At 38.2% G+C, this 12,190-nt stretch overlaps 1 protein-coding gene across 1 annotated transcript in view; it reads right to left on the bottom strand.

Moving 5' to 3' along the window:
- The window catches only part of LOC125775363 (uncharacterized), a 727,609-nt gene that overhangs the window by 559,521 nt on the left and 155,898 nt on the right, over positions 1-12,190 (bottom strand). The window lies entirely within an intron of this gene.

A 12,190-nucleotide genomic window follows, 5' to 3' on the forward strand; every position in this document is an offset into this window, starting at 1 on the left:
ATATACGAATAGTACATATGTATAAATTATTCAAATGTATTATTCAATTTGAAGTTATTTTATTTGCCGTCATCACGGCTTAGTTGTCAAGTATAAAGTGCCCTTTAAATTATTCCTAACTTAGCTCAAGCCACCAACCCGCATCGCGTTGTAGCTCCTCTGCTGACGTTTTGCTGACCTTGCGCCTCGTGCATGGTGTTTGTTTACTTAGATGTCTGGCCAATGTTCTCACGCAAAATGTGCTGACTTAGCGACATGTGCAGAGTGGTAGGCTCTTATTACGACGGGAATTAGGGTGTGTCGTTTCTTCGCGATAACTCCTCCCCTTCTAAATGGGGAACGTCCTCGGTCCTCAAAGAAGCGGTTTTAATTGCAGTTTCAACGGACCTGGCTATGATAATCTCTCTCTTGGTCCTCCTTATCCTGAGAAGGACGTAAACAGTGAATGCCATGATTAATAAGACACCAATGGCTGAGAAACCTGTAACGTGGCCATAATGGATTGATCGCTGCAGGTGATTGATCCTTTGAACATTCTCTAGATTCACATGGTGAAGGTAAGAAGCGCTTAATATTTCTGTGTGCTGCGTCAAGTTGATTGTAGAAGCCCATGGAGTTTCAGGTTTTAGAGGCAATGTAGAATTTTCGTTATAAAAAGTCGTACCATTAATCTTTACGTTGTTTTTGAAGACCACGAGGTATGTTCCGTTGACCGTAATAGGGACCTCATTATTTTCCTCGATGACAGCCAATTGGTCATTGATGACAACAAGGCCGTCACTTATCGGTGAAATTGGTGTGAGGTTGTTAAATGTTGTACTGCAATTAGCGGTGTTGCGAGTCAGTAGTTGCAGAGCGCATGATGTAGTCGGAGATGGTAAGCAAAACGTTGGTGTTGTGTCGCTGCAGTTCTTTACGGCTACGGTATGGTTATAACACTTGGCTAAGATGGATTCTTCTAGGTGCAGGATTTGGTGGCCATGAGCTACCGGTAAAATAGTAATTTTCTTACATCTAAACATAGGAATCGGATATCTTATTAAAAAGTAAATTATGTTATTATACTGTAATATCTTAATTCTAGCTACTGCCATAACATCGGCCACGGTAAGGTCAGTGAAGTGCTCGTCTCCTGTTATGAAATTTATTTCGTTACTGTCTAAGAGAATGGGACTTAAGACCCCAATTTTGGCGAAAGTGACAGCTGTTATAATGTTATTTAATTCTGTAATAATTGCTCTGTTTCTAGCCAGTAGTATGTCATAAAGGTGACCGGTGTTTATTTCTCTTTCTTTTGTTAATTTCAGGATTTTATTTACTGTAATGGTAAGGTTATTGATTTCTTTCTGTACTTGAGTGTTTATGGTAAACTGTCTGTCCTGCGAGTTAATTAGCTGTTCTTCTGTGCTCATTAATCTATTGAAGTCGTCATGGTCAGGAGTTCCAGCAATGTATTTCAGGACTGTCCCTAGGGCATTCAGGCTTCTCGCCTGTCTGTGGTGAGCGTTTATCATTTGTATCAGTCGACTTATCTGGTTTATGTCCGCGTCTAGTAACTTCCTCATATGTGACTGAGGAAAGTGGTCTGTGGCATTAATTGTCTCGTCTCTCAGTAATTCGTAAAGTGTCAAGTTGGTAACATGCTTGATGTGTCCTGAATTTTCCCAAATTACAAGGTCCTCACCGACCACCGGAATGTACCTTGCATTGGTATAGTCGATTAACCTTCCTGTCGTTACCGATATTGATATGGCCAAAATTATGAAAATCCTAAAAACATATATGAAATTTTTTGTTAATTGTTTATCATTAGAAACGCCTAGGTTCTAGATTAAGTTTAACGAAGGTTGTCCTTATGGACCCTTCTCCCTTTTATTAAAACTGTTGTACCCATGTCTTTTTCCACCTCTTCCTCAGTATAAAGAGGCGTAAGCTTATTGCCTAGTCTCCTGTTATTTTTAACAAGTACTTTTTCTCCAACAGGGAACACCCTATCCTGCCTGTTCTTATTATGAGTTGTTAGTTCTCTTTCCTGTGCGTTTCTTAAGCGGCATGGTATTTGGTTGTCATCTTTAATTGAACGAAATACGGTAAGGGGCTTCATCCCCGTTACTGTGTGAATGGACCTGTTATACTCAATCGTAGCTAAAAGGACAATTTCCTCAACATCATCAAGATTTTTGTCAAGTTTAAGGCATCGTGCTATTTCCATTAGTGTGCTATGAAATCGCTCCACCTGACCATTTGATGTACTATGTAGTGGTGGAGCATTCGCAATGTCGATATTGAAGTGATTCTTTAATGTAGCTTTGATGCTGTGTGAATTCAGCGACTTCTCATTGTCGCAATAAACTATTCGAGTACCGAAAAACATGTTGAGTAACTGAAGGAGCTGTGGTTTGACATCTACTATCGTTCTTGATTTCAACGACTGTACTATCGCAAATTTTGAAAACTTGTCGATGCACGTCAAGAAGAACTTGGACCCGGTAGAAAATATGTCAATGTGAAGAATTTCTCCACAATATGTTGGTATGGGCGTTTGAGCAATAAGCTGCTTCTTTGGGTGCCGATCATACTTCGCCCGCGAGCAAGTTCGACAATTTCCCACAAATTGTTTAACTTTTTTCTCCATTTTTGGAAAGAAGTAATCCTCTAGAATTTGTTTTGTGTTCTCCTGCGCTGCTCGATGCGCTCTGTTATGTTCTGCAGCGATAATTTCCTGCTGCTCATTCGGATTCGAAATGTCGTTAACGAATTTCTCCGTATGTCTGAATTTAACTGTTGGAAACATTTCGACCAGTTCGTGCTGAAACTGTGCAAGTGCATGCAGATCGCAGTGTATTGCGTTTACTGCTGTTGTGTTTACGGCCTCCTGTAAAAGTTCTAATAAATCCTTTTTTTCTCGGTAAGAAATGATATGCCTTGTCTTTTTTCCAAAAATTATAAAAGTTTTTCTTTGAGGTTCTGTACCTACCTCCACAATAATCTGGTTGCGGAAGCAATTTACCGGTTTTTCCGATCTTTCAATTGTATGGGTTGATGATTCCTCGCTATGAATTGTCTCGATGCTCGTGTTATCTAAAGCATTTATATGTTGCCTAGATAGAGCGTCTGCCACCACATTTTCCTTTCCTGGTTTGTAGATTAGCTTTGCGTTGCATTCGTCTATGAAGGCTTTCCATCTTTTAATTTTCGAATTAGGATTCCTATCCGAAACCGCAAAGGTCAGCGGCTGGTGGTCAGTATAAACATTAAGTTTTGTTACGCCGTACAGGTAGTTTCTAAGAGCTTTCAATGCCCATACAATAGCTAACAATTCCCTTTCATTGGTAGCGTAATGCTTCTCGCTCCCGGACAGAGTGCGAGAAATCATGGTAATCGGTTTGCCCTCCTGAGAGAGGACGGCGCCTATAGCATGAGCCGACGCGTCAGTAGTTAGGTCGAATTGTTTGTTAAAATCTGGATACGTCAGGGTTACATCCTCTGACGCTAAAATTTCTTTAATTGTTTCGAAGGTCTTTTTCTGTTCGTCCGTCAAATCAATTCTGATTTTTTTTGATTGGGACGCAGTAACTCGACCGTATTCGCCTCTCATGATGCTCGACAATGGTTTTGATATTCTAGCGAAATCCCTTATAAAACATCTATAATAACCCGCTAGACCTAGGAATGATCTGAGTCCCCTTAGAGTGGTGGGCTCAGGGAAACTTCGTATTGTGTCGACTTTGTCTGGACACGTTTTTATTCCTCCTTGTTAAACTAAGAACCCCAGGTATTCGACCTCAGTCCTAAAAAATTTGGATTTTTCAACTGACACTCTCATGTTGGCCCTAAATAATTCATTTAAAATTGATTCTATATCTTTCAGATGCTGCTGTTTGTTTTCCGAAAAAATAATAACATCGTCTACATAGACAAAACAGCTTTTCCCAATATGCTCTCTTAATACGTCGTCTATGGCGCGTTGAAAGATGCTCGGCGCGTTTTTTAATCCAAAAGGTAACCGGCAAAATTCATACTTGCCATTCTTGACAGAGAAAGCTGTTTTTTCCCTATCACGCTCCAATAGTTTAATCTGATGGAAACCAGATTTTAAGTCCAAAGTGGTGAAGTATTTACTACCACCCAAATTGGAAAGAATTCCTGTTATGTCGGGAATTGGGTATTTATCACCGATAGTTTTTTCATTGAGTTTCCGAAAATCTATAACTAATCTCTGCTTCGCCTGTCCGTTTTCGTCTACCCCCTTTTTCTTTACCACCCATATAGGGTTGTTAAAGGGTGATCTTGATGGCCGGATAACTCCATTTGCTAACAAATCCTTGATTTCTTTGTCCACGAAATCCGCTACACTCAGTGGGTACGGGTATAATCTTGAGTAAACTGGTGTTTCGTCCTCCGTGCGAATTGTTGCTATCACCTTTGTATTGTACGGTAGTGCCATCCTTTTGATCATTCTAGAAAAATCTTCCCTAACGTCTGTTGGTACTAGATTTGTTTGAAGCCTAAGATGGCTTACGTCATGACTGGAAATGAAGAAGATTTCCTCCTCACCAAAATCATGATTTATTGTATTCGATTTAAGGTCAATGTTCGCATGGACCCTGTTTAGTATGTCGAGCCCAATCACGCCATCAAATGATGTTAAGTCCGGTAAGATGAAAAATTCTGCCACTACGCCAAATATTTTCATGTAGCATTTTTCCATGATAGAAGTAACCCCGTGAATAGATTTTACAGAGAATGTGTCCCTGAAATGTTGTGTCCTTAAAGCCGGTGTTGGTTTCATATAACTCCTCGACGCACCAGTATCGATAAGGAGTTTCACTTCTTTCCCTCCTAGGAACTTTGAAATCCAGGGTAGGAGGGACCTTCCCCTAAAAAATTAAGTTGATCTAAACTTACGTCATCCGCCGCTTGTTCGGCTTCTGCACCGTACAATGATTCACTCTGTAGCTCAACTTCCTCCTCCAGATGATTAACACGTTGGATCTTTGGTCCTGTGTAACGTCCAGAATTTGCTGGACGTTTTTGTTGATAGCCCTGTTGCATTCTATTACTGTTTCCTTGATAGGCACCTCGGTCTCTGTCAAACGATTGGTGTTTAAATTTCGATAAGGATGGATCAACGTCCATTGGTTCCGCTCTGACTAGTCTGTCGTTGTCACGTCCGTTATTTACCCTTTGATTTTCCGTAAAATGAGGTGCATGTCCGGGTTTGTACTGCCTATTACTATAGTAGTGTGGGCTCTTATGAGCTGAGGGTGGATCATAAGTGTTTGTCCTATGGTTGTTCTGGCTTGAAATTATATTATTATTTTTTTTAATGTGGTTGCCCTCGACGTTCCTGGCAGCAAAATTGGCCGCGAACGCATACCGCTCATGGTTTGAGTCTACCTCCTGTGCTAAAGCAAGAGCAGACGGAAGGTCAGACGGCCGTGAGGCGAAAAGAATGTCGCATAAGGGCTTCCTTAAGCCGGAAATGAAAACTCTTAGGGCATCTGCCCTATATTTCTCGTTTATAATTTCTGCCACGCTACTCTCGTAAGACATTATAGTCTTATTAGCTAGTAACGTTAGCTTCTTTTCTACCTCATCGTAGAATTCCAGACAGGACCTAGAACCCTGTCTTAAGGTAGATAATTCCTGCTCTATAAGATATACGGGACGTTTGTCCGCGTACGTAAAGTCTAAACGTGCTATAATGGCATTAAAGTTCAGCACAGTACTAAACGATGAGAGGACCGCATCGGCAGCCCCTCTTATTTTGTTCCTCAAAATGGTAACTGCTTGGTAGTGTCGTTCACTGCCATCGTACCTTTTGAACAGTTCATAAGCGTTATGCGCCGCCTCGCGCCATGACACATATGTGCCTATGTGACCATGAAATTCTGGAAGTGATTTGATAGCATCAAGCGTTATGTCACATGTCACTAGTGGATTTACAGATACCTTTAGATATTTTTCTACCTTTGGCCTGCTGCCTGTCACCTGGTTTTGGATTGCTCCTAACTTCCTATCGAACTCCAACCTTTGTGCTGCCAAAGCACTTCTAACTTCCGCCTTAATTAACTCGGTTATTTGTTCCGTGTTCATATTTGCTTTCTGACTTCCTAACTTTAAATTTCTAAAAAGGTCTTCCAGACCTTCACTCATTAATTTTTGTTCTGTCACTTTCCTTTATTTTATTCACAATTATTGCTATATTTATTCCAGGAAACGAGCATCTCACTTACCCTTCCATTGGATTTGAATAGATTAAAATTAGGTTCAGGTTCTTCCGGTTAATTGATCGGGCCAAAGGTTGTCTCTTCTTTAAGTCCACGCTGAGTCCAAGTAGTTGATTGTTGTCGATTTTAAGTGAGCCAACTGTCGTAGTTACACGAGTCGAGTTAAGAACTTTATATTTTTCTATTAAACTTTTCACTCGCGAGCCCCACGTTGGGCGCCAATTATTCAAATGTATTATTCAATTTGAAGTTATTTTATTTGCCGTCATCACGGCTTAGTTGTCAAGTATAAAGTGCCCTTTAAATTATTCCTAACTTAGCTCAAGCCACCAACCCGCATCGCGTTGTAGCTCCTCTGCTGACGTTTTGCTGACCTTGCGCCTCGTGCATGGTGTTTGTTTACTTAGATGTCTGGCCAATGTTCTCACGCAAAATGTGCTGACTTAGCGACATGTGCAGAGTGGTAGGCTCTTATTACGACGGGAATTAGGGTGTGTCGTTTCTTCGCGATAACTTATACATACAATTTTGAATTTAATAAAGATGTTTTTATTATTGTACTCGTTTCTCAAATTTATTAAAAAGTAGCGAGTATGTTGTCTCGAATACGATTTGCTATGGAAGTATAATCGGGGTCACTGCTTTGCTCTTCTTCCTCCTCCTCCTGACGGCTTTCAAAATTAAATTCATTTGCGTTCAAATCTCCCACTTTGTAGTAAATGCAAATGTTGTGGAGAGCACAGGCAACGTTTATTATTTGACTGACTTTGTGTGGTGAGTAATGTAGTTCTCGAGCACCCAACAAGCATCGGAAACGGTTCTTCAATACCCCAATCGTCCGCTCTACTATATTCCTCACCACCATAGCATTGATGCTATAAAAACCTTTTCTATTATAATATAGAAACCCCTCTTCAGATGGCTTCACTATTTTTATGTGCGTACCATCAACACACATAATGACTCCTGGAAAACTAGCCTTCGCATAAAACTCTTGCTTCGCTTGTATTTTTTCCTCTTCACTCTGGTCAAATTTGATCCACTCAGGGCAAAGCTTTCGTTGCATGACTTCGAGAAAATGAGACAGTGACTTTGACAGAGTTGACTGACCCATTCCGACATTATAATCAGTACCAACTCCATGTTGGTAACTGCCTTCCGCAAAAAATCTTAAAGCAGCCACTACACGATTAAGCGGAGATAACGACGTCAAAGTACTTTATTGAGTTTCTTCCGCAAAAGTATCTAGGACATACTTGAATGCGTCCTTATTAAGTCTAAAGTTTTTTTTGAATCTAAATAAAATCAATGAATTAAGATTTATCACTTTCAAACTCAATTTCTTACAATTCGTCACTCATTTGAAATGGATCACACATATCCCGCAATCTTCTCCTTTCAACTTTCGCGTCAGCATTCTCGGATATGTTGCCGTCCTCCTCAAGAAATATCGCCGCGGCTATCGATTCCATTACGCAATTATATATTTAATTTATTTTATTTAAACACCAATAGTTTTTCCACAAATTTGTATCTGTTTGCTTTATTATGTTTCAATTACACACATTCCAAGGCAAACAGCTGATTTCGAAAAGGTTATCGCTCTTCCTCTTTTTCTTTCGATTCCACCGTAACTCGGAATACCTACTTTCGATTCAGACGGAGCGTAGAGCGGGAACGTAATCGAAATGCAGAATAGGGCTGAATGATCGGGCCTGGGTAAAAACATATATAAATTCAACAACATGCAAAACTAACTGGAACAAAATGTAAAGGCATACAATGCAATATACCCTACAATATTGAAGTGAGCGTATTATGTCCCATATTTTGTATTTGCCAATACAGTGCTATCTGATATATGGTAAACCTTGAAGCAAAAAAATATGCTTTATAATAAAAATATATGTATATACAATATATATTAGGTTGTCAAAAAAGTCTTGCGGTATTTTTATTGAATTTTTTTTTTATTGAAATTGAAATGAATTTTTGATGACTCATGCCAAGCTCTTGACCGATGCTACGGCTGCTACTATGCTGGTCTCTCTCGACAATTCATCGATTTTATCGCAATTTTCGACGACAGGCCTTCCGGAGCGTGGCGCATCTTCGACCACCTCTACACCAGAACGAAAATGTTGAAACCATCGTTGTGCGGTGGAAATGGAAACTGTATCGGGTCCATAAACTGCACAAATTTTATTGGCGGCTTGAGATGCATTTTTGCCTTTATCGTAGTAGTACTGTAAAATATGCCGTATTTTCTCTTTATTTTGCTCCATGTTTGCGACGCTATAACTCACGAACGACTTAAAAGAAACGGCAATCAATCAATCGTGTTAGCGTGTGAAATGAGCTTTCCAAAAAGGTATAGCATGACCCGATGCGACGAATAAAACTAGAACTACACGCTTTCAGCGCCAACTAGCGAAAATACCGCAAGACTTTTTTGACCACCTAATATTTAATGGTTGCTTTAATAAAAATTATTATTTTCAATAATGTAACGTATTCAATTGACATTTGACGTTGGCGGTTATGAAAAACAGCTTGTTTAAATGAGTTAAGCATCCATCCACTCTACCCGGTAAAACTGGACCATCCTAATAAAACAGCGCAATTGACAACAGGATGGTATTACAACACAACTCACCACATCTGTACACCAACTCACTCAACAAAAAGGATGGACAACGAGAAAGCTTCGTTTTACACATCCGTGCCTATATTTTCGCTTCGTCTGCGGGCCTAAACGCCACATCGCCATCAAGTTTACATTCTCTTTTCGATACAGCGTTCATGTGTTTCTACGTAATTTTGGATCAGCCGTGACCTTACATTCCGACACAAATCGTTCCCACACCCATCGCGCGCTGCAATCACCTTCACTTCAACAGCTGATACGACTCGGTACGACTCCGTTTACCGGACCCGTTTATCAACAATCACTTTTATTATATATTAATCTAATTTTGTTGTAAAAATTAAATAAAATATGATTGGTATTCTGAGTCCATCGAATCTTCACTTACATTTGTGGGTTTATGAAATACTTAACGCGGATGTAAGTAAGTTAACAACAATTTACATTTAATGGTGGGAGCTTCTCATCAAATTGAGCATCCAATTAAATATAGTCCTTCAAGCCTAACTGAAAGGCACTAGTGGAGAAACAAAAACCTGTGCGGTGAGCAAAAAAACAAAGTGTGCAGTGAAAAAACAACAGCGGAGTGACCCAACTAGAACAAAAAGAAACCAGCATAGCCGTATACTTAGTATATATAATACTATACATATAATAAACAAAAAAAGAATCAACAGAAGATACAGTGCAGTATATTTACTTAAAGTTTATACACATACAGTTGTGCTGTTGTGTTGTATACTTTATACATATTTACGATGACAGCAACAAATAAACGCGCGAAAACTCAACACAAAATATAAACCAACAAATTAAACGGGTGCGAATCTAAAACAAAATTTAATAAAAAATGTCAACAAACAAAAACACAAAAAAAGCAATCAAGCGAAAAGAGCACAGAACGAAAAGGTCAGTGTTCCAAACAGAAAAAAATAAAATAGCTATATATATTATATATAAATTAGATGAAAAACTGGGGAGAAAAATTTAAGTTTTTATACTTATTTACAACAAAAAACACAAAAAAAAATAAAAAAGTGCAGTGAAACGGAAAAAAACTAAAACTACGGTGACAAAAACATAAATTTACAAAACCGAAATATACAGAAGTTTACATCACAAAAACAATAAAACAAACGGGCGCGAAAGCAAACAAAAAAACAATAAACTAAAACACAAATAAGGCGCAAATTTTAAAGCACCTTGAAACTAGACAAGTACAAATATTCGGGTGCGAACAAACCTACAATAATATTAAATATAATACAACAACAATTCTCGTAGCCAGCCGAATTCAGGAGTGGAGAAAGGAAAAGGAATTGGAACAAATCGCGCAGGCCTGTAAACACTTACATACCTACAGCACATAAAACGTCCCTTGAAGAAGAATAAAGTAAGCTTATTTATTACATTTCTTTAAATCTATTTAATGTACAGATGTATGGATGTAAAAAATACGTTTTATATGCTAATATAAAATCCGTATTTCGAAGTCCGTTTTAACAGCGAAAAAACGGTTACCAAACTGTCCCAGTTTCGAGTTTATCTTGCGGGAAAAGCCGAACACGGTTTGGTATAAGGTATATATTATACATCAATATGTGTTAATAAATAATATTACTTTATTGCCTATGTACTGCTTACCTTCGTGTATTCAAACACTTATTAAGAAACAAAAAACATTCAAGTATCATCTTGCAATTTTTTCATACTTCTTATGTTTAACAAAACAATAAGCACGATTGCATTAATTAAGTAAGCAAAGACACAAACATAATTAAAAATTATAACATAAAAAACAAAGCAAGGGGTGCAAAACATATCTTCTTATACAGTAAAAGCTCCTTATTCGCGCTTCCTTTATTCGCAGATTAAAAAAATGAGACCCAATTTCTATATTCGCGACTAAAAATTTTTTTATTCGCGGATCTAATAAGTACATACATAATAATAAAATTATTCCAATAGGTATCCAACCCAATATTCTTGTCAAATGGACTAATAAAAAAGTAAAATAGATCTTATTATAAGTTAGCCTAAAGTAATGTTGTTAAATGATAACGTCGAGGACTTTGACACAAGCCGCCTTCGCTGCGATCGGTTGAATGAAAGCAACCTTATACCCCAATTAATAAAATACATATGTATGTATACTTTTAAATGTTGTTGTTCCGTTTATAGTAAAAGCCGCTTTGGGTGTTTTATTGTTTTGTCTTTCACATTAGTTACAAAAATTGTGATCGAGTAACACGTCTCTACTGCACTCTTCCTAGTTCATAATGTCAACTAAAAAACTGAGAAACGAGTTTCGATACGAAAAAAAACTGTGTTACCGCTTAAAGTAAAAATAAAAATGCTTGATCGGTTATGCTTGGAGAGTCATTTGCATCCATCGAAAAATCCGAAGATAAAATAAGGTCGTCTGTAGCTTCAACTTCACTGTCAGCTAAAATTGTTTGTGATTCAGCAACAGAAAAAATGGAAGTGGCGTTGTCATTATGGATCGAAGACCGCAACCAAAACAGGGTGCCCCTGAGTGGTCCAATGGTCCGGGAGAAGGCAAAGCGTCTTTACGCTCATTTTAAAGAACCTGATGGTAGTTTTAGTGGTGAATGTACAGATGGAGGATTTCAAGCAACAGAAGGTTGGTTCAATAAATTTAAGGTGAGACAATCATTGCATAATATCAAAATCGTTGGAGAAGCAGCATTTGCAGACACTGCTGCAGCCGGACGATATCCAGAAGAATTTGCAAACCTAGTAGCTGATGGAGGATACAAACCTGAACAATAGGCATTTAACAAATTTTGACGAAAAATTTGGCATACCACCACGTGGTGGCAAATATTGTACAAGTAATGAATATCACTTATTTAGGTGATTTCGGTTCAAAAACGTTCCGCGCAAAAATGGATTTCTAAAAAAAGTCAACATTTTTTTTTGTTATTATTACATTGAATCAGAATTTTCTGAAGAAAAATTTGTTTGGGGTGGGTGGGGTACTTCCCTTAAGTCCATTAAAAGGCGTTTGGAATAATAGGAAGATTATTAGTTAAATAAATATCTATTATTATGAAGAAAAACGTGTTCAGTGTACAAAACTTTTTTTGTTTTTTTCAGCAGTTCTGATAAAAAAGTAATTTCGTTTTGCGCGGAAACTTTTTTGCAATTTTGCAAAAAAAAAAAAATAACGGGGTTCATACTTTTTTATTCTCTATTCGACTATGGTATGCCGTTTTTCGTATTTGCAAAAATTGTAAAAAGTTATATGCCTACTGAACAAGTATTTAATGCAGACGAAACTGCACCG

Source organism: Bactrocera dorsalis, chromosome 1 (genome assembly GCF_023373825.1).
Source record: "Bactrocera dorsalis isolate Fly_Bdor chromosome 1, ASM2337382v1, whole genome shotgun sequence".
NCBI lineage: Eukaryota > Metazoa > Arthropoda > Insecta > Diptera > Tephritidae > Bactrocera > Bactrocera dorsalis.